Source organism: Mus caroli, chromosome 3 (assembly GCF_900094665.2).
Source record: "Mus caroli chromosome 3, CAROLI_EIJ_v1.1, whole genome shotgun sequence".
Lineage (NCBI taxonomy): Eukaryota > Metazoa > Chordata > Mammalia > Rodentia > Muridae > Mus > Mus caroli.
This window is the reverse complement of record NC_034572.1, coordinates 118902404-118923323: the sequence shown is the minus strand read 5'-3', so window position 1 is coordinate 118923323 and position 20920 is coordinate 118902404. Positions and strand designations below refer to the sequence as shown.

The 20920-nt window shown below is 36.4% G+C and overlaps 1 protein-coding gene across 2 annotated transcripts in view; it reads right to left on the bottom strand.

Moving 5' to 3' along the window:
• The window catches only part of LOC110291107 (bifunctional heparan sulfate N-deacetylase/N-sulfotransferase 4), a 328990-nt gene that overhangs the window by 136489 nt on the left and 171581 nt on the right, over window positions 1–20920 (bottom strand). The window lies entirely within an intron of this gene.

Genomic DNA, 20920 nt, shown 5'->3' with positions numbered 1-20920 from the left:
TGCCTCTGCCTCTGCCTCTGCCTCTGCCTCTGCCTCTGCCTCTGCCTCTGCCTCTGCCTCGAGTGCTGGGATTAAAGGCGTGTGCCACCACACTCGGTTACAACTTGCTTTTGATCATGGCTTGTATCTTAGCAATAGAAACCTATCTAAAACAGAAGTTGATACCAGAATTATAGAGTATTTCTGTGATATAACTGGCCATGCTGATTTTGGGAAGACTGTAGAAGTATCTAAATCTTGGGGTATAAAAATTATTCAGTATTCAGAGCTTAATGAGTATTGAGAGCTTGGAAGACAAGAATCTTGAGAGCAATGCAGATGATGGAGGCCTGGCTTGATAGGTTTTGGAAGGAAGTTTAAGAGTCTCTTAAGCTCTCTAGAAGGGTGCTTCATGTTGTATAGATAAATTATGAATCTGTGATATCTGGTCAGCTGAAACTGAAGAATTAGCTGTGATTTAAGGAGAGACCAGAACCACTGAAGTTTTTGTTTTCCCCTGGGACATTTGGAATACTGGTCACCTAGGCAGTATACCAAATTTAGGATTAAGAATAGGCAAGAACCATTGATTTGCAATCTTTTGGGGAAGTATATCCTCAGAAACCGTCAGCTCAGAGAAACCAAAGCTGCATCCCAGTCTAGTAGCTAACTTTGGGAATGTGTAAGAGTTCCACAGGTTGCTCTGGAGTTGTTGACAAGACATTGGCAGGACTGAAGGGGTTTCAGAAAATGCTGTGGCTTGATATTGTGAAAGGCTAGGAGAGGCCATTGGTGAATGTTCAGCCTTTGTTGCAAAAAAAGCCTCAGGTCTGAAGGGGCAGTGGAGAAAAGCTGAGAACTGGTACCATGTGGAAGAGTACATGAAGAGGAACTAGGAGAGATCATAGCAAAAACATAGTCCAGTTTAGTGGTGATTCCAGTATACCGAAGATTCCAGAACTGTAGATCTACTAAGGATGGCAGGAGTTGTGAAGTGGAGCTAGCTAGCCTGAGTCTATGAGATGAGGTTCATGTGCGGTGAGCAGCAGTGCTAGTGAAAAAGAGCAGTCCAAGACCTTTGGAGTCCTGAAGATCATGGTTGAATGTTAGACATGGGAGAACCCTGATCTCTACGGCTAGTGCCACTTCCGGGCAGGTGGTCCTGGGTTGTATTAGAAAGCAGGCTATGAAAGTCATGCCGAGCAAGTTAGTATGTAGTATTCTTCTAGGGTCTCTGGTTGAGTTCCCAGTTCCCAGACTGCAGGTTTCCCTTCTGCTTGGCAATTTTTTTTTTTTTAATGATGAACTGTGATCAGGGTATATAAGTAATAATCTCTTCCCTCCTTGAGTAGCCTGTGGTTGTGGTCTTCATTATAGCAATAGGCAGCAAACTACATCAATGTGTTTTACATAATACATTATATAATTTTCATAGTTTAATCATTTGTGAGTTTCTCTCAATAAATGAATGTATGTTCATTTATTTCCATATAAACTCTCTGCAGCCGACTATAAAAAGAATTGATCTACCTTTTAGCTTAGTTTTTTTGAACAAAGCACTGATTTATACTAGATAGCTAAACTGTATGTATATGGTAAATGAAGGATTTTGAAGCTGTCTAAAGTGTACTTCATTTTCTGACTCCGAAAAGTCTTTAAACTTTTTTGGATACTTCCACTATGATATAGCTTATTAGAGTTAATGTCATTGATTTAAATATCTCTCTGCAGTGGAAAAAACGTCTGTAATGTTACTGTCAAGTCAGGCTGAGATTTCCATTAAGAAGTACTTTCCCTTTTAATGTCAGCTTAACACATTCATGGGGAAATGTTTCAAAGTTCAGGATCTGCATGTGATGCCCACCACTCACTTCCTTTTACCAACCCCCAGATACAATGTTTCTGCATTTTGTGCTATTACACTCCATACCTTCTCTAAATTAAAGAATTCACATCTTTATTGTTTTTAATTTTGTGGAACATTTGCTACCATGTGAAGCAGGTTGAATTTCAACATAAAAAGATAAGTTTATTTAAATAATTTGTACCTACATATCAACAGAATTAAATGAATGATAATATTCACTTGAGTAACTGCTGTGTAGATCATTAAATTAATTTCCTTTTGACACTTTTACATGTTTTAAAATAAAATCACAGCTAATTACTTCACTTCTGTTGTTGTTTTTTTTTTTTTAATCAACATGCTGAAGTGCTGTCATATTTGGAAATACATATCACTGATACAGATCTCGTCCATACACAAGTTCACAACAATCATCACAATTGTAGGATTGCACAAATTTTAACTCTTTCCACTGTCAACGTGTTCTGAATTAACTTCTTATGTCTTGATTATAAACAAATGACTGCAGAGAGCTTAGGTGTGCTCTATATAATGGTGCAATGAGGGAAATGTTCAGAAACTATAGAGGAAAGCTGAAGACACTATCAGGCTGAAAGAAAATTTCAAACTCCAGAGAGAGAGCGATGAGCAAGAGAGAGGCATGACAGAGACCAGAGACAGAAGGGTGTATGTATTGGAGGGATAATGGCATTTAAATTTTATTTTCACAACTGCATAATGGTGATGAAAAAAAATCAAACCTCAATTTTTCATTCTTCCTGCAACTTAATAAATAAGAACACGTTTGATCATTGAAATACCAACATTAGAATTTGTCAGTGAGAGTTAATTATGCTATTATTGACCATTCTGAGAATTGAGTTGCTAAACATATCCAGGATTTGATTTGGAAATAGGCATAAAGTACCACTATCAACTTTCCTTAAACAGTGTTGGGCCTCTGCGTTCTGGGTTTTCCCTGTATATGAGCAGTCCTTCAGAACATCTATTCTGATACAGTCAGGAGAAGCTAAGTTTAGTCCTGGCTCAAAATACTAAGTGAAAGAATGCTATGGTAAGGCATTGGAGTGCTCTATTACACAGGGAGTGGGCCCAGCCTCAGTACCAGGAAAATGCAAACAAAAGCTGGAAAAATGAGAAGCATTCCCCCACAGCAAAGCAAAGAGAAAAGAAAACCAAGTAGTTAGTTGCTATCCCTGCGTCTTCAGATGAACTATGTCAAAGGGAAGGTCTGCGCTCTTTTGGTCTTTTTTTTTTTTTTTTTTTTTGCCATACATTGAAGATAAGCATTCTAAATTTAGCTAGCAGCCCACACACAAGGTGTGGGAAAGGACAAACAGCAAACTGGAGAGAGCAAGTGAGTGTGAGCTTGCCTTACCGGAGCTCCGACTACACGAGGGGAAGCCTGATAAACCATGCTCCAGATGAGCAGAGTAGGTCTATAAGTAAACACTGTCTCCTCTGTTCCCTCTTCCTGGGAAAACATAAAGCTAAACCAAACTGAGCATATTCACTTACAAACGACATCCAAGTCCCTAAATGAACTGAACCCTGAAAGAAGAAGATACAGGTGAGGACTCTCGTGGCCTAAGCAGCTTGCTTTTTAATCTCATGTGTGAAGCGCAAATAAGAATGATGTTCTAGAATGTTATGGGAAAACAATTAGTTAAAAATCTATGAAAATAGGAACAATTGTTGTCCGATAAGAAAATGCAGAGAAATGATATTTCTGGCAGCATAGTTCTAAGCTAAAGTGATTAATACAATTGAATTTCCACTCCTGGTGCACATCAGGCTGAAATGTTCCTCAATATCCTGCCCCACACAAGGTAATTTTCATGCCTGCTAATTCTCCTCTGCAGCCTTCTTTGAAATAAAATCTATTTCTTATTCCCTTCCTCAACAATTGATGTTCCATCTGGAGGTTTATCAAGGGAAGGGTTATTGGAATGCATTTATCCTCTGCAGATTTTGTTTTTTTCTAAGGACAGAGTGGGTCACAATACTCAAAGATGGATAGCTGGGCAGTGGGGTACAGGGGAAAATCTTTATCTTTATGACTCCAAGTGTACACATCTCTGGATCATTGTATGTACCTCAAGATTTACAAATATTTGCCAGCAATATACTTACTACCTATATCACAATTATTTATTTGATTTTTACAACCCATCCAAAATTTAAAACTCACACTTAGCACACTGATACACCATCACCAATTGTGGGTCAAATCCTACAGGTAGCAGTTTCTTAATCTACAGATAGTTTTTTGCCACATGGATACAGACTTCATTATTGACTGAAACATTATTTCTGAATATATCACCATCACCATCATCATCATCGTTTGTATTGTGGAGTGGGGAAGGGAATAGCATCTCTCTTCATAATCCTGCTTGTCCTGGATCTCACTATGTAAAGCAGGTTGGCCTCTTACTCACAGAAATCTGCATGCCTCTGCCTTCTGAGAGCTGGGTGTAATGACATAGAGCACCACACTCCCCTAAAACTGAAGCATTATAATGCATGCACAATTCTGTTTCTTCTCTCTCTTCTCTCTTTGGGCACTAATTTCCTACACTTTTGTCCTCATAAAACCAAGCCATTTTCATAAACCATTTCATTTTTTTCCTTTAAGATATTCTTCATCACTTAATGGAAGGAGAGGTCCCTGGTTCTACGAAGGTTTGATAGATGCCCCAATATAGGGAATTGAGGGTGGGGAGGTGGGAGTGGGTAGATTGGTGGAGAAACACCTTTATAGAAGCAGGGAGAGGGAGGATGGGATGTAGGTTTCTCAGTGGAGGGGGGTGGTGGAGAGACCGGGAAAGGAGATGACATTTGAAATGTAAATAAAGAAAATATCCAATAATAACTTTTTTTAAAAAAAGAAATTCATTGTGGCTCTACTGTATTCTGCATTTTTTAAAAATCAAATACTACTTTATTTTGACATAAAAAATATACTGCTTAATTACAATTCCTTGAAAATAATTTAATTTTGCCTCTCTGGTGTCAATGAATGTACCAAGCAGATACTGAATAATCACCAGTTATCTGTAGAGAAAAGGAGTGAATGAATGAACTAAAAATGAGAGATAAGATAACACAGAAGAAACGTAGGAAGTACTGAAAGGTTGGAGTTACTTCTCACTTAGAATATTTCAGTTAGAAATAACTGAAAAAAATGGATGTAACTGGAGGGCAAGAATGTCAGTATCTCTATTTTTAGGTAACCTGGGTCAATTAAAAAAAAAATCAACTGCTTATTTACTTAAGTTGGTTTTAATTTAGAGAGTGTTTTTCGATGTAGACCAGGCTGACCTGGAGCTCTCAGTCATCCTGCCTCAGCCTCCTGGGTATTAGGATCACAAGTATGCACAGCCACAATTAGCTCATTAATTTGTTATCAAGTACAATTTTGTCATCCATATTTGTTTATGGTGGAATTTTTAGCCAGACTGTCATCTCATGAATAATTGGTAATCCCTTCAGTATTGAATTATTGTTAGGTGGAGGTGGCTAAGCATATTCGAATGCATTGTTTCTACTCTGGACTTCAATATTGCATAAACTTGCATGGTAGTTAGTATTAGTTATCAACTTGATAAAATCTAGAATCCCCTGGAAAGTGGATCTCAAGGCCTACCCTCACGGCTTTATTTTAATGTCAGTAAGTGAGGTAGGAGGACCTCTGTGGGTGCCAAATATTACAATGTCTTCTTTCTTGGACTATATATAAAATGACAAAAGAGAGCCGAGCTCTAGTAAACATTGTCTTCCCATGCAAACTTAATGCAAACAGCTGTTTCAGGTTTCTGTTGCCTCTTTCTCCATCATAATGAATCATACCTTAAATCAGAGCTAGAATACCATCTTGATATGCACCGGGAAAGGTGCTTCATCCCGTCAACAGGAAATGAAACTAAGATCCCTTGAAAGTTGGCTGTCTTATACAGGAACAACCTTATATATTTTTTAAAAAAAGCTATTGTTACATGCTTCTTACAGAGGAAAGAGCAGCCATGAAAAATGCTGTTAAATAGTCTTTGAAACACTTGCTCACCAGAATTCTATTTAGCATTATAACCACGTACACAAAAGGTAGGTTGTGTTCATGTTACATGTCTAACACTAAGAATCATGTACAGAATTTGCTAGCATCACAAATATAAAAATTAGAAAAGAATTTGAAAGAATGGAATTTGAGAGACGGTCCGAAGCCAGGAGCATGTGCTGATATGTATGGTGAAATTCAAGACACACTAGGAAGGATTCTAATGTTTTAACATTAGTTATGGTTTTGTTTTCTTGAGAAAAACCTGGCCTTTTCTTTCATATGTTCTGCATTGTGTACTGTTCTGTATCTCACACACACAGGACTTAATAGTTAGGCAAAATAATAACTTGTTTGAAACCAAGTAGATTAAATATTGCCAATGTCTGTCATCTTGTCTCTGGGATAAACCTACTGCAACTACCTGTGTGTCAGACCCTGACAAGAACAGAAACTCTGAAATATCTGGAATGTTCCTTAGAAGCATACACTTCAGAGGGATGACAGCAAAACCTCACAAAGGAGTGCAAAGCATTTTCAGATTTTTTTGCTCACGAAAAATAATGATTACAAGTAATCAGATAAATGCAAGTCTTAATAGATTAATACCAACCCACCTCTTTCTAATACAACAGTTCATTTCCTGCTATTGGGACCACCCAATATGCACAGGAATTTTTTATGTGGAATTTATTTTTTGAGTTTAAACAAATATATTCAGAAATGAAATCACTGCTTCATAGGAGGAGGATGATTCAGTTAAAAGAAAGCTTTTGAGAACGGGTGTCTGTCCTTGCCTTCTGCCAGGCAAATCAAATAGATAAATATCTCTTTTAGAGTGATTCTGTCTGAGCGAAATTGTTAAACCCACCTGCCAATAACGTCAAGTCAAGGGCTTTTCATGATATAACGCATGACAAGGAATGTCGTTTTTCTCTAAATCCTTTGCTAAGCAGTATGAATATTAATAGGTAATGAAATACCAATTCTAATTTGCAGCCAGAGAGTTTGTGCTATTCTTCTTGTGGGCTTAGTGAAAATGGGAATTTATGAGAACCTCGGAGGCTTCTTAAATAAGCAAGCCAAGAACTTTATTAAACAATATTATCCCTCTTGTCAAAGGGTAAAATCCTTACCTACTATGAATGAGTCCTTAAGAGAAGAAATATACTTATTTTATTTTGTTAAATACTACAATCTGTACACTATATATGTACTGAGGATCAAGCCAGGGACTTCTGTATACCAGGGAAGCATTTTATAATGGAAATACATCCCTACCTCTTGTCTATAACTTTTTTAGCTATGGAAAGTTCCAATCCTTGACAAAATACAATAAAATATGTTTGGTTCATCTATTAATTTAAAATCAGGAAGATATGTCCACGTTTAAATGGTTAAAATAATGGTTAAATAATGGTTAAAATAATGGTTAAATGGTGTTGCTTAAATGATGGTTTTCAATAACCCATAATATTTATTTTAATTCAATTGTAAGTTTTGAGTGCTTTTGGAGACAGTGTTTCTCTTTGTGTAGCTTTGACTGTTTGAGAACTCACTCTGTAGACCAGGCTGCCCTTGGATGCACAGAGAACCACCTGACACTGCCTACAGAGTGTTGGGATTAAAGGCCTGGACCGCTACCACCCAGCTACCCATTGCATTTATATTATATAATAGAAATACATTATAAATAATTAATATAATTATATTATAATTTCTAATATATTATAAATAATATATTGGAAATATATTAGAAATATATTATACTTAAATATAATATATATTATATATCATATTTTTGTTAATAGTACATAAATAAAAAGTCCAACCCAAAGTCTTATCATCCTAAATATCATGACTGAAATGCAAAACACTAACATGAATATAATAAAAACTTTAAATTGCACAAGGCTATGGTAGAGATAAATTTCGAATATGATCTCAGATGAATGATGCCTGTGAACACTTTTTTACATTATCAAATACGAAAAGGGCAAGAATATTACATATAAAAAAGCAAGAAGCATTCTGACATAATTTCATCTCTACTAACCACATAGGTATTTAAAATAATTTAAAACTGTTAGAAATGACATCTATAAATCTACGCTGCACGTACAGTAGATAAAACAGTAAGTGATCATGTAAGTAAGGTTCAGGTTTACTGGCTGAACTTCCCACTGTGACTTTAATATGTTCTTTCTTCAAATGGCATTTTTTTCATCGTAGGTTTCCAATGCCCAGCGCTGACTAAATTTACAGTTAAGATCATGAACATATTCTATTTCCAAAACAGTTAGCAAATTTACTGCTTTGTCTTTCAGGGAGAGAAAAAAAACCCCTAAGATTTAATTTCTTTATTTAATTCTTTCTAAACAAAAATACTTCCTGCACACTCTACTTTAGGATTTGAAAATGTTTCTCTAAAAATTAACCAATGAGAGATTTAACAATCAAAATATTTCCAAAGCCCTAGTGAGTTTTAATTTGAATACACGCTCTAGGAATTAAAGCACATCCGAGCAGAGAATCAGAAATTCTAGATCCATTTCTAACACAGGACTTACATATAAAAGGAAGATGGCAAATTAGGGACAGAAAATTAAAAGAGCTGAGATTAAAGGATATTAAAAATGAGCTAAATTAAAATTCATTCATCCTCAGAGAGCAAGATAAAAAAGAAGCAGATGTTGAGGTAAGAATACAAGTAGAACACTTTGCAAAAGAAAATGAAGGGAAAAAAAAAACCTCTATCCTTTCTCTAACATATCTTAGAAGATAATGTCATTACAAAATATTCTTTCACTTAATCTTTTATAATTTTCTCCTAAAAACTGTATATACTGTGTAGACAAGGATATGGAAGCAAATTATCTTATTAAATTCGAGAACTATAGAACTTCAGAGGAGGTAGGTCAACATTCATTTTTAGGTAGAAAAGAAGAAATTTGGGTCAAAGCCAAACTCAGTAAACCCACCAATCCTGGAGCACAGGAAAGGGCACAATATAATTATTTTATAAATGCAAGCTGAAAACAGTTATCAAGGGCTGCAGCTACTGGAAAGACAAACTCAGGAATTCTGTGAACCTATCAAACAACAGATGGGCATCCACATCACATAAAAGAAATACCAGATGCTTGCCTTTACCTTATCGTAGTGAGGTTCTCTTAATAATAAGTCACAAGGTCCAGATTTCATGTTGACATCTTCACTATAAACTGCTGAAGATGGATTCAGAAAGGCCCAAACTACAAATATCAGTGAGAATTCTACTATCATAAGTCAGTCAACATAAAAATGGTGGCGTTCTGACTACTAGAGGGGTGGTATAAGGAACTCTGTAGACCTCCTGTCATGAAAGCATTAACAACTAGTATGAAAAGAATGCTTTTGGAGCTATCTTTAAAAACCTCTTGGAAGTCACAAAGTCAAGGGAGTAAATAAAAAGAAATAATAAATTATAGAAAGATTCATAAAAGTAGTGATACCCTTGACCCCTGTTCTGACCTAGCTTAGCATTGTAGAATTTGTACCTCAGATGGGTATCGCTAAGATGACAGAACTCCTTGCCTTAGCTCTCTGTTTACATCTATGGTTTCACTGTTGAGAGGCAGCCCTCAGCAATCCTCCTGTGCCTTGTACAGAGTTCTAACTAGCTAGGACTTCCTGAGGTATCTGTAACTCTAGAGAACAATAAGTTCTAGTTGTAGTTCCATACCAGGAAAAGCAAGCTGGGTAGATCAGAGACTTTTACTTTGATTTGGAACCCATCCTATAAGTTCATATACTGTGTTGAGAAAAACAACCTTAGTGTCCACCTCCAACATCTCTGTAGAAGAGATTTAATCAAAGGCAGTGAATAATAAGAGGACAAAGCACAAATTTCTCCCCATGGAAATCTAGATTTGGGGAGAAAAAAGATATATAATTAAAGTCCAAGGTCACTTTCCAAGATGCTAAATTTTTCTGGGTGTTGAAGAGACCGTTTGTATCTTTAGATTAGTAATAGGCTAGTCACAGACTAAACAGATGTTTAACAGAGAAAATCAGGGAAGCTCATTGAGATTCTATGAATCCATATCTTTATAAATTGAACTCAACTTTAATATTCTTCTGCAAACTAAGGAAGTACAAGAAAGGGTAGATATATTAACTGGTCATTACTGGAGGCTTGCAGGTGAGGAGCCATCACAGAAAGGGTAGGTAGTTCAAGAGAAAGGTACACAGGGAACTCTGACCTAAACAGCTGTCTCCTCCAAGAGTGGTAGTCTCCAAGGAGCATCATTGAAACTGCATACTTCAAAGGACTCATCGTAGGCTATTTAGTCAGATTAGAAATCACATAATTAAATAAGGCAAAGAAGAGTCTGAGGATGGGCAGGGAGTCAGGATGAAAACTCCAATAATGACTAGTTGAAATGTTTAGTTTTTAACAAAAGAATTATAAGATCTTCAAAGAAGAAGAACAGTTTGATCCATAGAAAATGAAGAAAGGCATAATAATCTCCTTCAAAGACTTTATCTGTTCAATTAATAAGAACTTAAAATGCACTTAAAGAACCAAAGCACACAATACTCAATGTCATAGAATATATAATGTCAGTATCTCCTCTAATAGGGAATATCAATGTGCTAGATATTATAATAAAGACTCAAACAGAAAATTTAGAGTCAAAGTACCTTTATTAAAATGACAAAAGAATTTGTTAGAACATTCAACAGGAAGTTTGTTATGATATGATAAATATTCAATGATTAATAGAGATTATTGATAGATAAATTAACAGAGATTAAAAAGTTGGAAGAAGAAAGAGTAAAGAAGGAAGAAAAACATTAGTGTCACAGAGAACATAGGACTTCTTGTGAAGGGAACTGACATATGTAAGATAGAAGTAGCAGGTTGACTGGGAGAAAAGAAAGGCAAATTATGGTCTTCAGAGAGACAATATGAGAAAAGTCTCAAGTTTGATAGAAATCACTAAGGTATATCCAAGAAGTTCAATGATGTCTAATATAAACACAAAGAATTAGACAAACACGGAGTAAAAATGTGTAAAGCTAAGGAGAAGACTATCCTGGCAGTTAAATGAAGCAAATTTTATGAAAGAAGAACACATGAAAATTGATAGTTAACTTGGCATCAGAAAGCATGGACAAAAGAAGAGGATGAGCGGACATAGTCAATGTGTGGTAAGAGCAGCTATCAACGGTCATCTGATATCTAGGCAAAGCTACCTTTCAAAATGAAGGTGAAGTAAGTATATGCAAATATGATGTCAGGCTAAGGAAACCCTAGCCAGCAACCTAGTCTTAGTAGGAAAAACAAAGAGTTTTTTAGGCTCACAGCAAATAATAATAGAAAACCTGACATCTGTGTAGCTGGCCGTGAGTACAGTAAAGATGCTTCTGGAATTATGGGCCAAGCAATACAAATGTATATTCCTACTTTCATCTCAAAAAGATTTAGAAAGCAATTGTCCAAAGTGACACACATGTAATTTTGTTGCTGGGCTTACAACATGTGGAAATGTTACATATTTCTAATAGCAACATGAAAGAGGCAAGGCCTGGGAGATGCTGAATGAATCAGGCAAACAACAGCAAATAGAAGCTCACAGCCATACAAACAACAGAGAAAGCAACACATAGAGAAATCTACCAATATCTCTGTACTGAAATTTCTTACTTTGGGATTAAAAATGTAAACTTACATCCATGATTAATTATGACAATGCAAGGCTGATGTTTAACAGGTACAAAATATGTATATCAGTGATAGCAGAGATGAAAGGGAGGAAGCTAATTAACAGTGCCATTCCCACTTCTCTCTGGATTATGTCACTAAACAATTGAAAGAGATGCTGAGAAGATATGTATGGTGAGCCCCAAACAATGGTTAAAAATAAACCAAAAGGGAAAGTAGAAAATATGTTGATAACCTGGGCCAATAGGAGATTAGAGCGACTGAACTTCCAGCCAGGGATCATGCATGGGATGGACTTAGGCTCTCTGCACACATGGTACATAGTGCTGCTTGGTTTTCTTGTGAGACTTCTAGCAGTGGGAGCAGGAGAAGTTTCTGACTCTGTTGCCTGCCTTTTAGAACTTTTCCTCCTACAGGTTGCCTCATCTAGTCTTAGTAGGAGAGGAGGTACCTAGTCTTACTGCAACTTGATATGCCATGGGTGGTAAATATCTGTGGGAGGGCTGCCCTTTTCTGAGTGGAAATGGAGGAGTAGGTTGTGCATGGGGAAGAAGGGAGGTAGGGGAAAGACGTGGGAGGAGAGAAGGGAGGGGAAACTGCAGTCAGATATGTTCAATAAATAAATGAAATGATAGAAATTATAGACAAAAACCAAAGGTGGTAATAAATGAAAATGAAGACATATCCAAACCTAACAGCTATGCAGTGTCTAGAGGATAATCAACAGTTTAAATACCTATATTCAAAATTAAATATTTGAAAATCATACCTTACTTTTCCCCATAAAATGAAAAAAACGAACAAGATATCAAACATAGAGACATGCGCGCGGGGGGGGGGGATTTTATGTACAATTAATGATAAGAACAAAACAGAACAGATAGGATTCACTGCAACCATCATGTGGTACTTAGAGATTTTGAAAAGAAACAACACACTAAGAAAGCTGTAGATACAAAAACAAACAACTCCTCCAAGTACAGAGCAATCAGAATAAAACAAAAGGAAAACAAAACCAAAGCAGACCTAGATCTAAATGTAAAAGACCAATGTATCAATAGTAGCAACAGTGTGAACCATGTTAATAAAAATCACCACCCAGAAGGCTTTGGATATTTCATAGCAGCAAAATTAGCAAGCTTAGATCAAATTGATAAGCTAATGAAAACAACCTGCCAAATGGACTCAGTTAGAAATAGAAAATCATTTATAACATATCAGTTATTTTGATAACTTAAAATTCTCACAAAGAATATCCAGGGCCAAATGACTTCACTGGAGAATACCAGCAAACTTGTAAAGAATTAATACCAACTATCTACAAATTATGCACACAATTAGAAGAGGGTAGATGATACCTACCATGAAAATTTGAGACTTGTTACTTACTAGTTGGAAAAAATATGATAAAAACTACAGGTTACTACATTTGTGACCACATAGGCATGACTTGTCTAATGATAGGATTATTTCTTGAGAAGTATGTTCTTATGTGGTATTGTTATGTGAACACACAGCATAGAAAACACACATACAAACTAAGGTAATTTTACATCATTTAGTGGCAGGACTTATAGAACCACCCTCATGTGTTTAGTTTACTACTACCTAAAACCTTGCTATATGGCATGTTAGATACAAAAAAACACAAGGTACCAGCTGGAACAGTCAGCAATATACAGATGCTTTATATCCATCACAGCTAAGTGACTTTTGTCCCAGAAATGCAAAGCCATCTTACCAGCTGAAAATCTATCCAAGGAAGCATGCATCAGCCAGACAAATAGATAGCAAAACTCACATGACAAATTTTATACCCTTTCATGATAAATATAGTCAGCCGAATAGGAACAGGCTCAGCCTTCTTTTCTTAGTCATCAGTATTTCCTGAAATCTCACACTAATGTGTTTAATGATGAAAGTTGGACTCTTTTCCTTAAGCAGCAAAACAAGGATATTTGCAGTTGCTATTTTCACTCAAAATTACCCCAGAGGTTCTAGTTAGGGAAGTTGGAAAAACAGTAAAATAAAATGTGACCAGACTGGCAATGAAGTGATTCTGCCTGATTGCTTAGGAAGTACTCATACATAGAGCCAAACCCAAGTAATCAGGCAAGCTCTGAAATCATATAAGAAACCAGCAAAATTGAAGGTGAAAGGTAATCGTAAACAAAGAAAATAAATAATGTAACATGAAATAAAGAAACAGTTCCATAGATAGAGAAATAGTCTTCTTCAGGAAAAAAAGAAATCACAGCTTAGGTTATCTATGTCAACTGCTCAGCTCAGACCTGAAAACATAGATATGCAAGTAACATGTAGAGTTAGCAAATTGTATTTATGTGTTTAGTAATACACACACACACACACACACACACACAGATACACAGACACACATACACACACTCATCAACAGAGGAAAAGAGGCCATGATTCTGAGAAAGATCAAAAAGTTCATAGGAGGAATTAAAAGGAAGATATGACATTATATTATAATCTCAAAAGGCAAAACCTTATTTTAAAAATAGGTGTGAGAATTCATTGTCACTAGGGTGGCTGTTATAAAAAAAAAAAAAGAGGAATAAGGTCTGGAGGATGTGTTGTAAAGTGGGAGTCTCCTCTTTTGTTGGTGGGAGTAGAAATGGTACCGAGACGTGGGAATAGTGGGCACTCACTAGAATGCTAAATTTAGAGTTACCCAATGACCTAGATTTAACACAATACCATTCTTGGAAAGTATTCCAGAGAAATCACGGTGTGGCTTTATACTGTCAGTTGTATCTGAGTGATTATAGTGTTATGGTAATGGTAACTAAAAGTACAAATCAACTAGCATATGGTGGGGTAAACAAAATTGAATATAGCAGTGCAATAGAATATCCTTTGACAATGGAATGGAAGTTTCTGGAGTATGTGTTTCTTGAAAACTGTATGCTAGGAAAGAAAAAAAAGATCATAACTTATATGAATTCATTTATTTCAAATATGCAGATTAAGAAACTTAAAATGATGAAAAGTATTTTCTTAATTTTTCAGATTGGGCGACATAGGGAGAAGACTGTATACTGGAAGGTTTGAATTTTCTTTAATAGTTGATAAAATTAAGGTGAGGTTTGAACAAATGTAATAAAACTTACTGGAGATGACACTTCATATGTTAATATTTCTATTAATATAGCTTCTAAATGATACAGTAGAAGCTATGATGATGTGGGGAATGCTTTGGGTGGCAAGGTCCATCAATTCCTGAAAGAGTCTCTTGTAGATGAAACTAATCAGATGAGAGAAAGCACAGCACAAGATAAATCTAAAATATTTTAGCTTTGGGGGTTATAAATGTCCCTAAGCTTGAAAAATGTTATTATATTTACTTCATGCTCAAATATCTTTAAATCAATGACACGACAACAATTTTGAACAAGATTCCCCACTTTACTTGGGGTTCCATGAGACAGGCATCAAGCATAATGGCTTCAAATGAACTCTGTCCCCTCCTAGTCCCTTTCTAATTTCTTTTCTGCTGTGTGTGGAATGCAGCTAGTGCCTGGCTCCTCCTGACAAGTGCCTGATGAACTTGACTGATATGACTTGTGCATGGAGATTGAAACTCTCTCGTTCTTTTGTCTCAGAGCACCATCCTGTCAGGCTGTGATTTTCCTGCAGAAGCAGTGCACATGGTCAGGAAATCAAGGCAGAGCTAGATAAAACCCAATGTGAAAATGATGTCCTTATCCTCCCCACTTGTGAGGACCTGAACCTTATCAACAAAAGTGAGCTTAGCAGTAGTCTACCCTCCAAGTAACCTCAAGATCACCTGCCACCAGAGATGAACTCTTGACCCTGGTAAGAGATTAGACCTGCAGCATATTAAATCATCACCTCTAGAACTACGCAGACTGTGGCAAAGCTAATGTATGTTTAAGATCTTCACATTGTGGACAATTCACTATAGATGTCTTATGCACTCAATCCTGATGGAGTAGAGACAAGAATTTTTCTAAATAGGTATGTGTTCCACTGGATCTTTCAGCACCTCAACTTATTAAAATATTCACTTATTTATTGTGTTAAATAAGCAATATAAAATCTACCCCACTGATAACATTTGAAGTGTGCAAAGTATTAAAATTCATTGTTAATAGAGACATAGTTTTGCTTGGCAAATTGAGCATCTCTGTTGCTCAACTAAACCTCAACACTCCTTCATTAGCAGGCTCCTATGTTACTCCCATGTTCCAGCCACTGGAAACCACCATCCCACTATCCAGTTCTTTGAACTTGACAGAAAGTTGTATGAGAGATCTTTACAGCATTTGTCTGCACAGTGCACATTGTCACATAGTGTCTAATCTCTTCCTCTAGACCTCGGTGCTTCAGATTATTTAATAAGTGTCATTGTTTGACTTAAGTCATCTGTGTGCTTCTAAATTCACTCTTCTGTCTTATTCATTGTTGTTTTTTTGAGATAAATACCCTGGTCCATTGTGAAACATGATAAACAAACTAATAAATCTTATCACAATTAAGTAATATTCTTGTGTTTTCCTTATTCCTTATCTCAGACAATTAGTTACAATCAACATTTTACAAACAGCAGCTATTAAGTCCTTGCATATATCACTGTGTTTGTGCATGTGCTAGCACATGTGTAGAGATCAGAGGTCAACCTGAAGGGACCAACTCTCTCCTTTAAGATCTGTGTGCTCTGGGATGAGGCTCAGCATCTAAGGCTTGTGGGTGAGCACCTTCACTCTCTAAGCCATCTCATTCATAACATCTTTGACACACATCTTTGTTGCCCTGCACAAGGCTGCATACTTTATAGTACAGTAAAGCTGTACCTCACATAGACATACAGGAAGCACTACTTAACCATACCGTTCTAACAGGTCTGTTCTCATTCCATTTCAATCTCAATGTTACACAGCTGATGCTTAGGATTTTCCATTGTTGCTAGTTGATAGCTATTTGTGACTTTGAGGTGTGTGTGTGCATGTGTGTTGTATATATGTAGGTGAATATGTGCTTGCATGTGCTCATCTGTAGGTCAGAGATGATACTGACTGCTGTCTTCTTCAGCTCTCTACATTAGTTCTTGAGATACAGTCTCTGACTGAACTTATACATCATTGCTTAGCTAGGCTGGCTTGTCCCTAAACTCTAATGATCCTTCATTCTACCTCCTCGTACATGGATACAGGTGCACAGCCATGTCTTAATTTATCCATAGGTGCCATTGTTAAGTCTTCATGCTTGCACAAAATCCACTCTACCTACTGAGCCATCTTGTCAGCTGCAAGATTGTTTTAATGAGAATAACTTAAATGTCAGCATTTTCATGTGATGAATATTGGATCTCATTATGAAATAGGTATATGTATATTTCATAAATTTGTGTAACTTTTAAACAGCGGAACTCAAAGCCATTAACTTAAAGAATCTTCATTTACTTAGCTTAAATAAGAGACTTTACTATTCAGTAAAATGTGAGGGAATGGCATCATTATAAAAATGTTAGCAGTGAAGACAAAGTGCTGGTTCTTTTCCCTTCAGGATATTTTCTCATTTGAAATAATCAGTGGACTGAAAAGCCCCACTGGCTTAGAAACTTTAATGAGTGTGCATACTAAACTTAAAACAACAAAAACACATTTTTCCACATGTCTATTGTGGAATAAAAATAAATAATTCAGGTTTATGCTCCAGGCATTTTTTCCCTCTGTGATTGAAATGGAGATGTAGGTTAAATCTGAGATGATTTTTGGTCACTGTTTCATTGGCTAACTTCATGTTATCCAATGTCTCTGGTTTTCTTCAGCCTTTGTTGTCGTCTTTGAAACTTTGCTGCCGTTTATTGACACACTCAAGCACCTGAGTGATAGCAAAGATCTGTGATGTATTATAGAAAAAAACTTAGGAAAATTTCCCCCCACTTTTCTGTCATGCCAAGTTCACTGTTGCTACTGTATCTTGATTGACTACAAGGATGAATAAATTAACACCCTCTGTGCAAACATACAAACACATATACACACATAACATATATGTTCATGCATTAAGCTTGTACCTTCACACTGAACACAGTTAATTTGTACTCACAGACCAAGTGTACATTGTCCCTACTACATGCATATAGACATGTAAGTGCATGTACTTAGCTTAAACAATGACAAAGGTTTACATTAGTAATGCTTTTTGTAGACTAATGGAAGGATAAATGAACACTCATTTAATGTGTTACTGTCATGATTTTTTGAACATGTTCTAAGAGAAAATTAACTCTATCCAGGATATTTCAGAGACCTGCAGATATGGCTACTCTTACATGGTTTTTTTTTTTTTTTTAAAGTGTTTTCTACAAATATCGTATCGAGGTCTTACTAGTCCCTTTGATGACTGTTTGGAGATGTTATGAAAACAAGCATGAAACTGACAATCCTCTATCACCCATAGTCCCATGAAGGTATAATTAGGAATGTTAGGATACAATTTTTAAGGAAAGAATTTAGCACATTTGGTTTTTATGCATATAAATGCTCATTTAGTTGGAAAATGCCTTTCCATAATTGCTCCAGTTGCAGCCAGCTGAGGATTTCAAGATGTTCCATTCAAATCTGGGGACTGATGTTGTCAGTTATCACAAATTTTAGAACTGGAATTGATCAGTGGCATTATCTGGTCCAGCGCTTTTCCTTTGGCAGATGAGTTGATGTAAATTAATTATCTACAGAAAGTTTGTGGTGTAGAGAATGAAAAACAGAGCCATTAGCATTCAGGGGAAGAAACTGAAGCATGAAGACATTAAATAAGTTGCCAACTTTATTAAAACTGGTCACAAGCAGTTGGGACTAATTTTTAGCCTGCCAATATCTCACTGGTACTTCCTACTGCCTGATGCTATCTTCATAGTGTTGATGGTTTGAGATAGAAAGATAATTTTATAAGAAGGAAATGATTCTTGACTCTGGACAGAACCCATATGGTCATGCCTTGTTGACAGGGAGGGCGGGTCGCTCAATGACAATACTTAACAGTCTGGAATTTTATGGCACTTAACTCTGAAGAGGAAAGGACAATGTCACCACAATGTGTGTGTTTAACAAACTTCATATAAGTTGTAATGTATTACATTAAAGTTATAATATTTTGACTTTGAAATACATAATAAAATGTTTTTAAAACAAAATATACTTATAGCTTGAGAGTAGCTTCTAGCATCACTGACTAACCAAATGTAATTGCTCTGAGTGGTCTCTAAAAGCTTCCAACATTTCATTAGAAAGCAATTACATCAGAGCCTTGTCCAGAGCTCTCAGCATGGCTGAAAGTAAAAAAGAAGTAAAGAAATTACCCAAACAGGTGAAATATAACCTAAAAATCTAGAGAGCCAGGCTGCTGAGTGCCAGTCGAGATGGGTGGAGTTAAGGGAAGTGGTAAGCATGTTTAATTTACAAAGGAAGCACATCAGGTATATTTAGTTGTATGTTTGTTGTCAAGTAGGGCAAATTTACTTATAACGGTTATAATGCTATTCAGCAAAAGGGAATTTTTTAGATAGTGTCCATACATTAAATCTTTATAAATCCACATTGAAAATGTATGCATATATCTACTTAAAGCAATATATAACTACATAATTGTCTATATTTAGAAATGAGATCATTGGAGCGACAATACACTGAGAGAGTTATGGGCTATTTGACTCTATTGTGAACTCACAAGCATATCTGCATAGAAGTCCCATGTGATAATTCTTTCTACTCTCATTATGTGTGTGTGTGTGTGTGTGTGTGTGTGTGTGTGTGTGTGTATGAGAGAGAGAGAGTGAGAGAGAGAGAGAGAGAGAGAGAGAGAGAAGGTTAAAGTGATTAGGACTATACCAAGCAACCCTTCACTGAAGGACAGAGTTCACTTAAAGTGTTTCTGCACCCTAATCCATGATCTTAATTGCTTATTGATTTTCATAGCATGAGTCAGGACACTCTTCATGTAAGCATGACTGCATTGAATCTTAGGCCTCGGTATCTTAGAAAGAAAAGTATTCCTTTAAAATAATAACAAACAACTAGGTGTGATTTCATGGGACTCTATTGTGTGCATTTGAGGGCTGTGCTTCCAAATATGACCTTTCAAAATTGAAGGTCTCTGCAATGGCAGAAATGCAGTTCAGAAGGGTGTTGTGGGTAGTCAGTATGGGGCCCAGAAGCAAGCTCCAGATGGTTGAGTGCATCCCCATCCCCTTTGTGATCATAATGCACTATGCATATAAGAGAATGTTCACCTGAATACCTTTCTGAGGAAAAGATTTCTGTCTCTTATTACACTTTTGAAAGGATACGGAGCTCATTTAATACCTTAATCAGGCTAATTTCTTCACTGAAGGGAGTATAAAACCATCTTGGGCTTAAGGCAGGAGGGTCTCTTTCACAACTCCATTACACAACGGCAGTGGAAAGCAGCTCACAGTGCAGGATTGGAGTAGTATTCCAATAACACCTTACTTAGGGACTTGAAAATTCCAATTTCACATTTTTAACGTTGCAAAGAATTACATTCATTAGTTTCTTCAATTATTTAAAACTGTGTAGAAATGTGTAACTTTTTTATCCATTCTTGGGGAGGCTCTATGGATCTGACCTAGGTCATCTGAATATATGTTAGCTTTGTATAGCTTGGTGCTCTTGTGGGACTCCTCTAACAAAGGGGAACAGGGACTGTCTCTGACTCTTTTCCCTACTTTTGAGATCCTTTTCTTTCTATTTTTGGCCTTGGCTAGCCCTGATAAAAGCTAGTTTTATTGTATCTTGTTATGCCATGTTTGGTTAAGATTCCAGGGAGACCCGCTCTTTTCTGTCTGGAAATGGAGGAAGAGTAGATTTGGAGGAGAGAATTTGGGGAAGGGGACTGGACAGAAAAGAGGGAGAGGAACCTGCAGTCAGGTGATACACATATACACACATACACATAAAACAAGAAAAGGCAGCAGTCTTCCCCTAGGCTATGCACATGGCTCTTTCCATCACAAGGGAACCTTATGGGAAACATTTGAAAATGCAAGACGTAGGCCTTTGGTAATCTGATTCAGTAATTGGGGGCAAGGACCTCCAGTCTGTGTTTTGAATGTTTGAATATTTCCTTCTTGAAAAGGATACACTAAATTTGAAAATAATTGGTGAAAACTTTAATTCAACCATAATTATAAGAAGTAAGTTTTGAGAAATAATTATATTTTACCAGATATACTGGGGAAGTATGATGTTCTCTCTCTCTCTCTCTCTCTCTCTCTCTCTCTCTCTCTCTCTCTCTC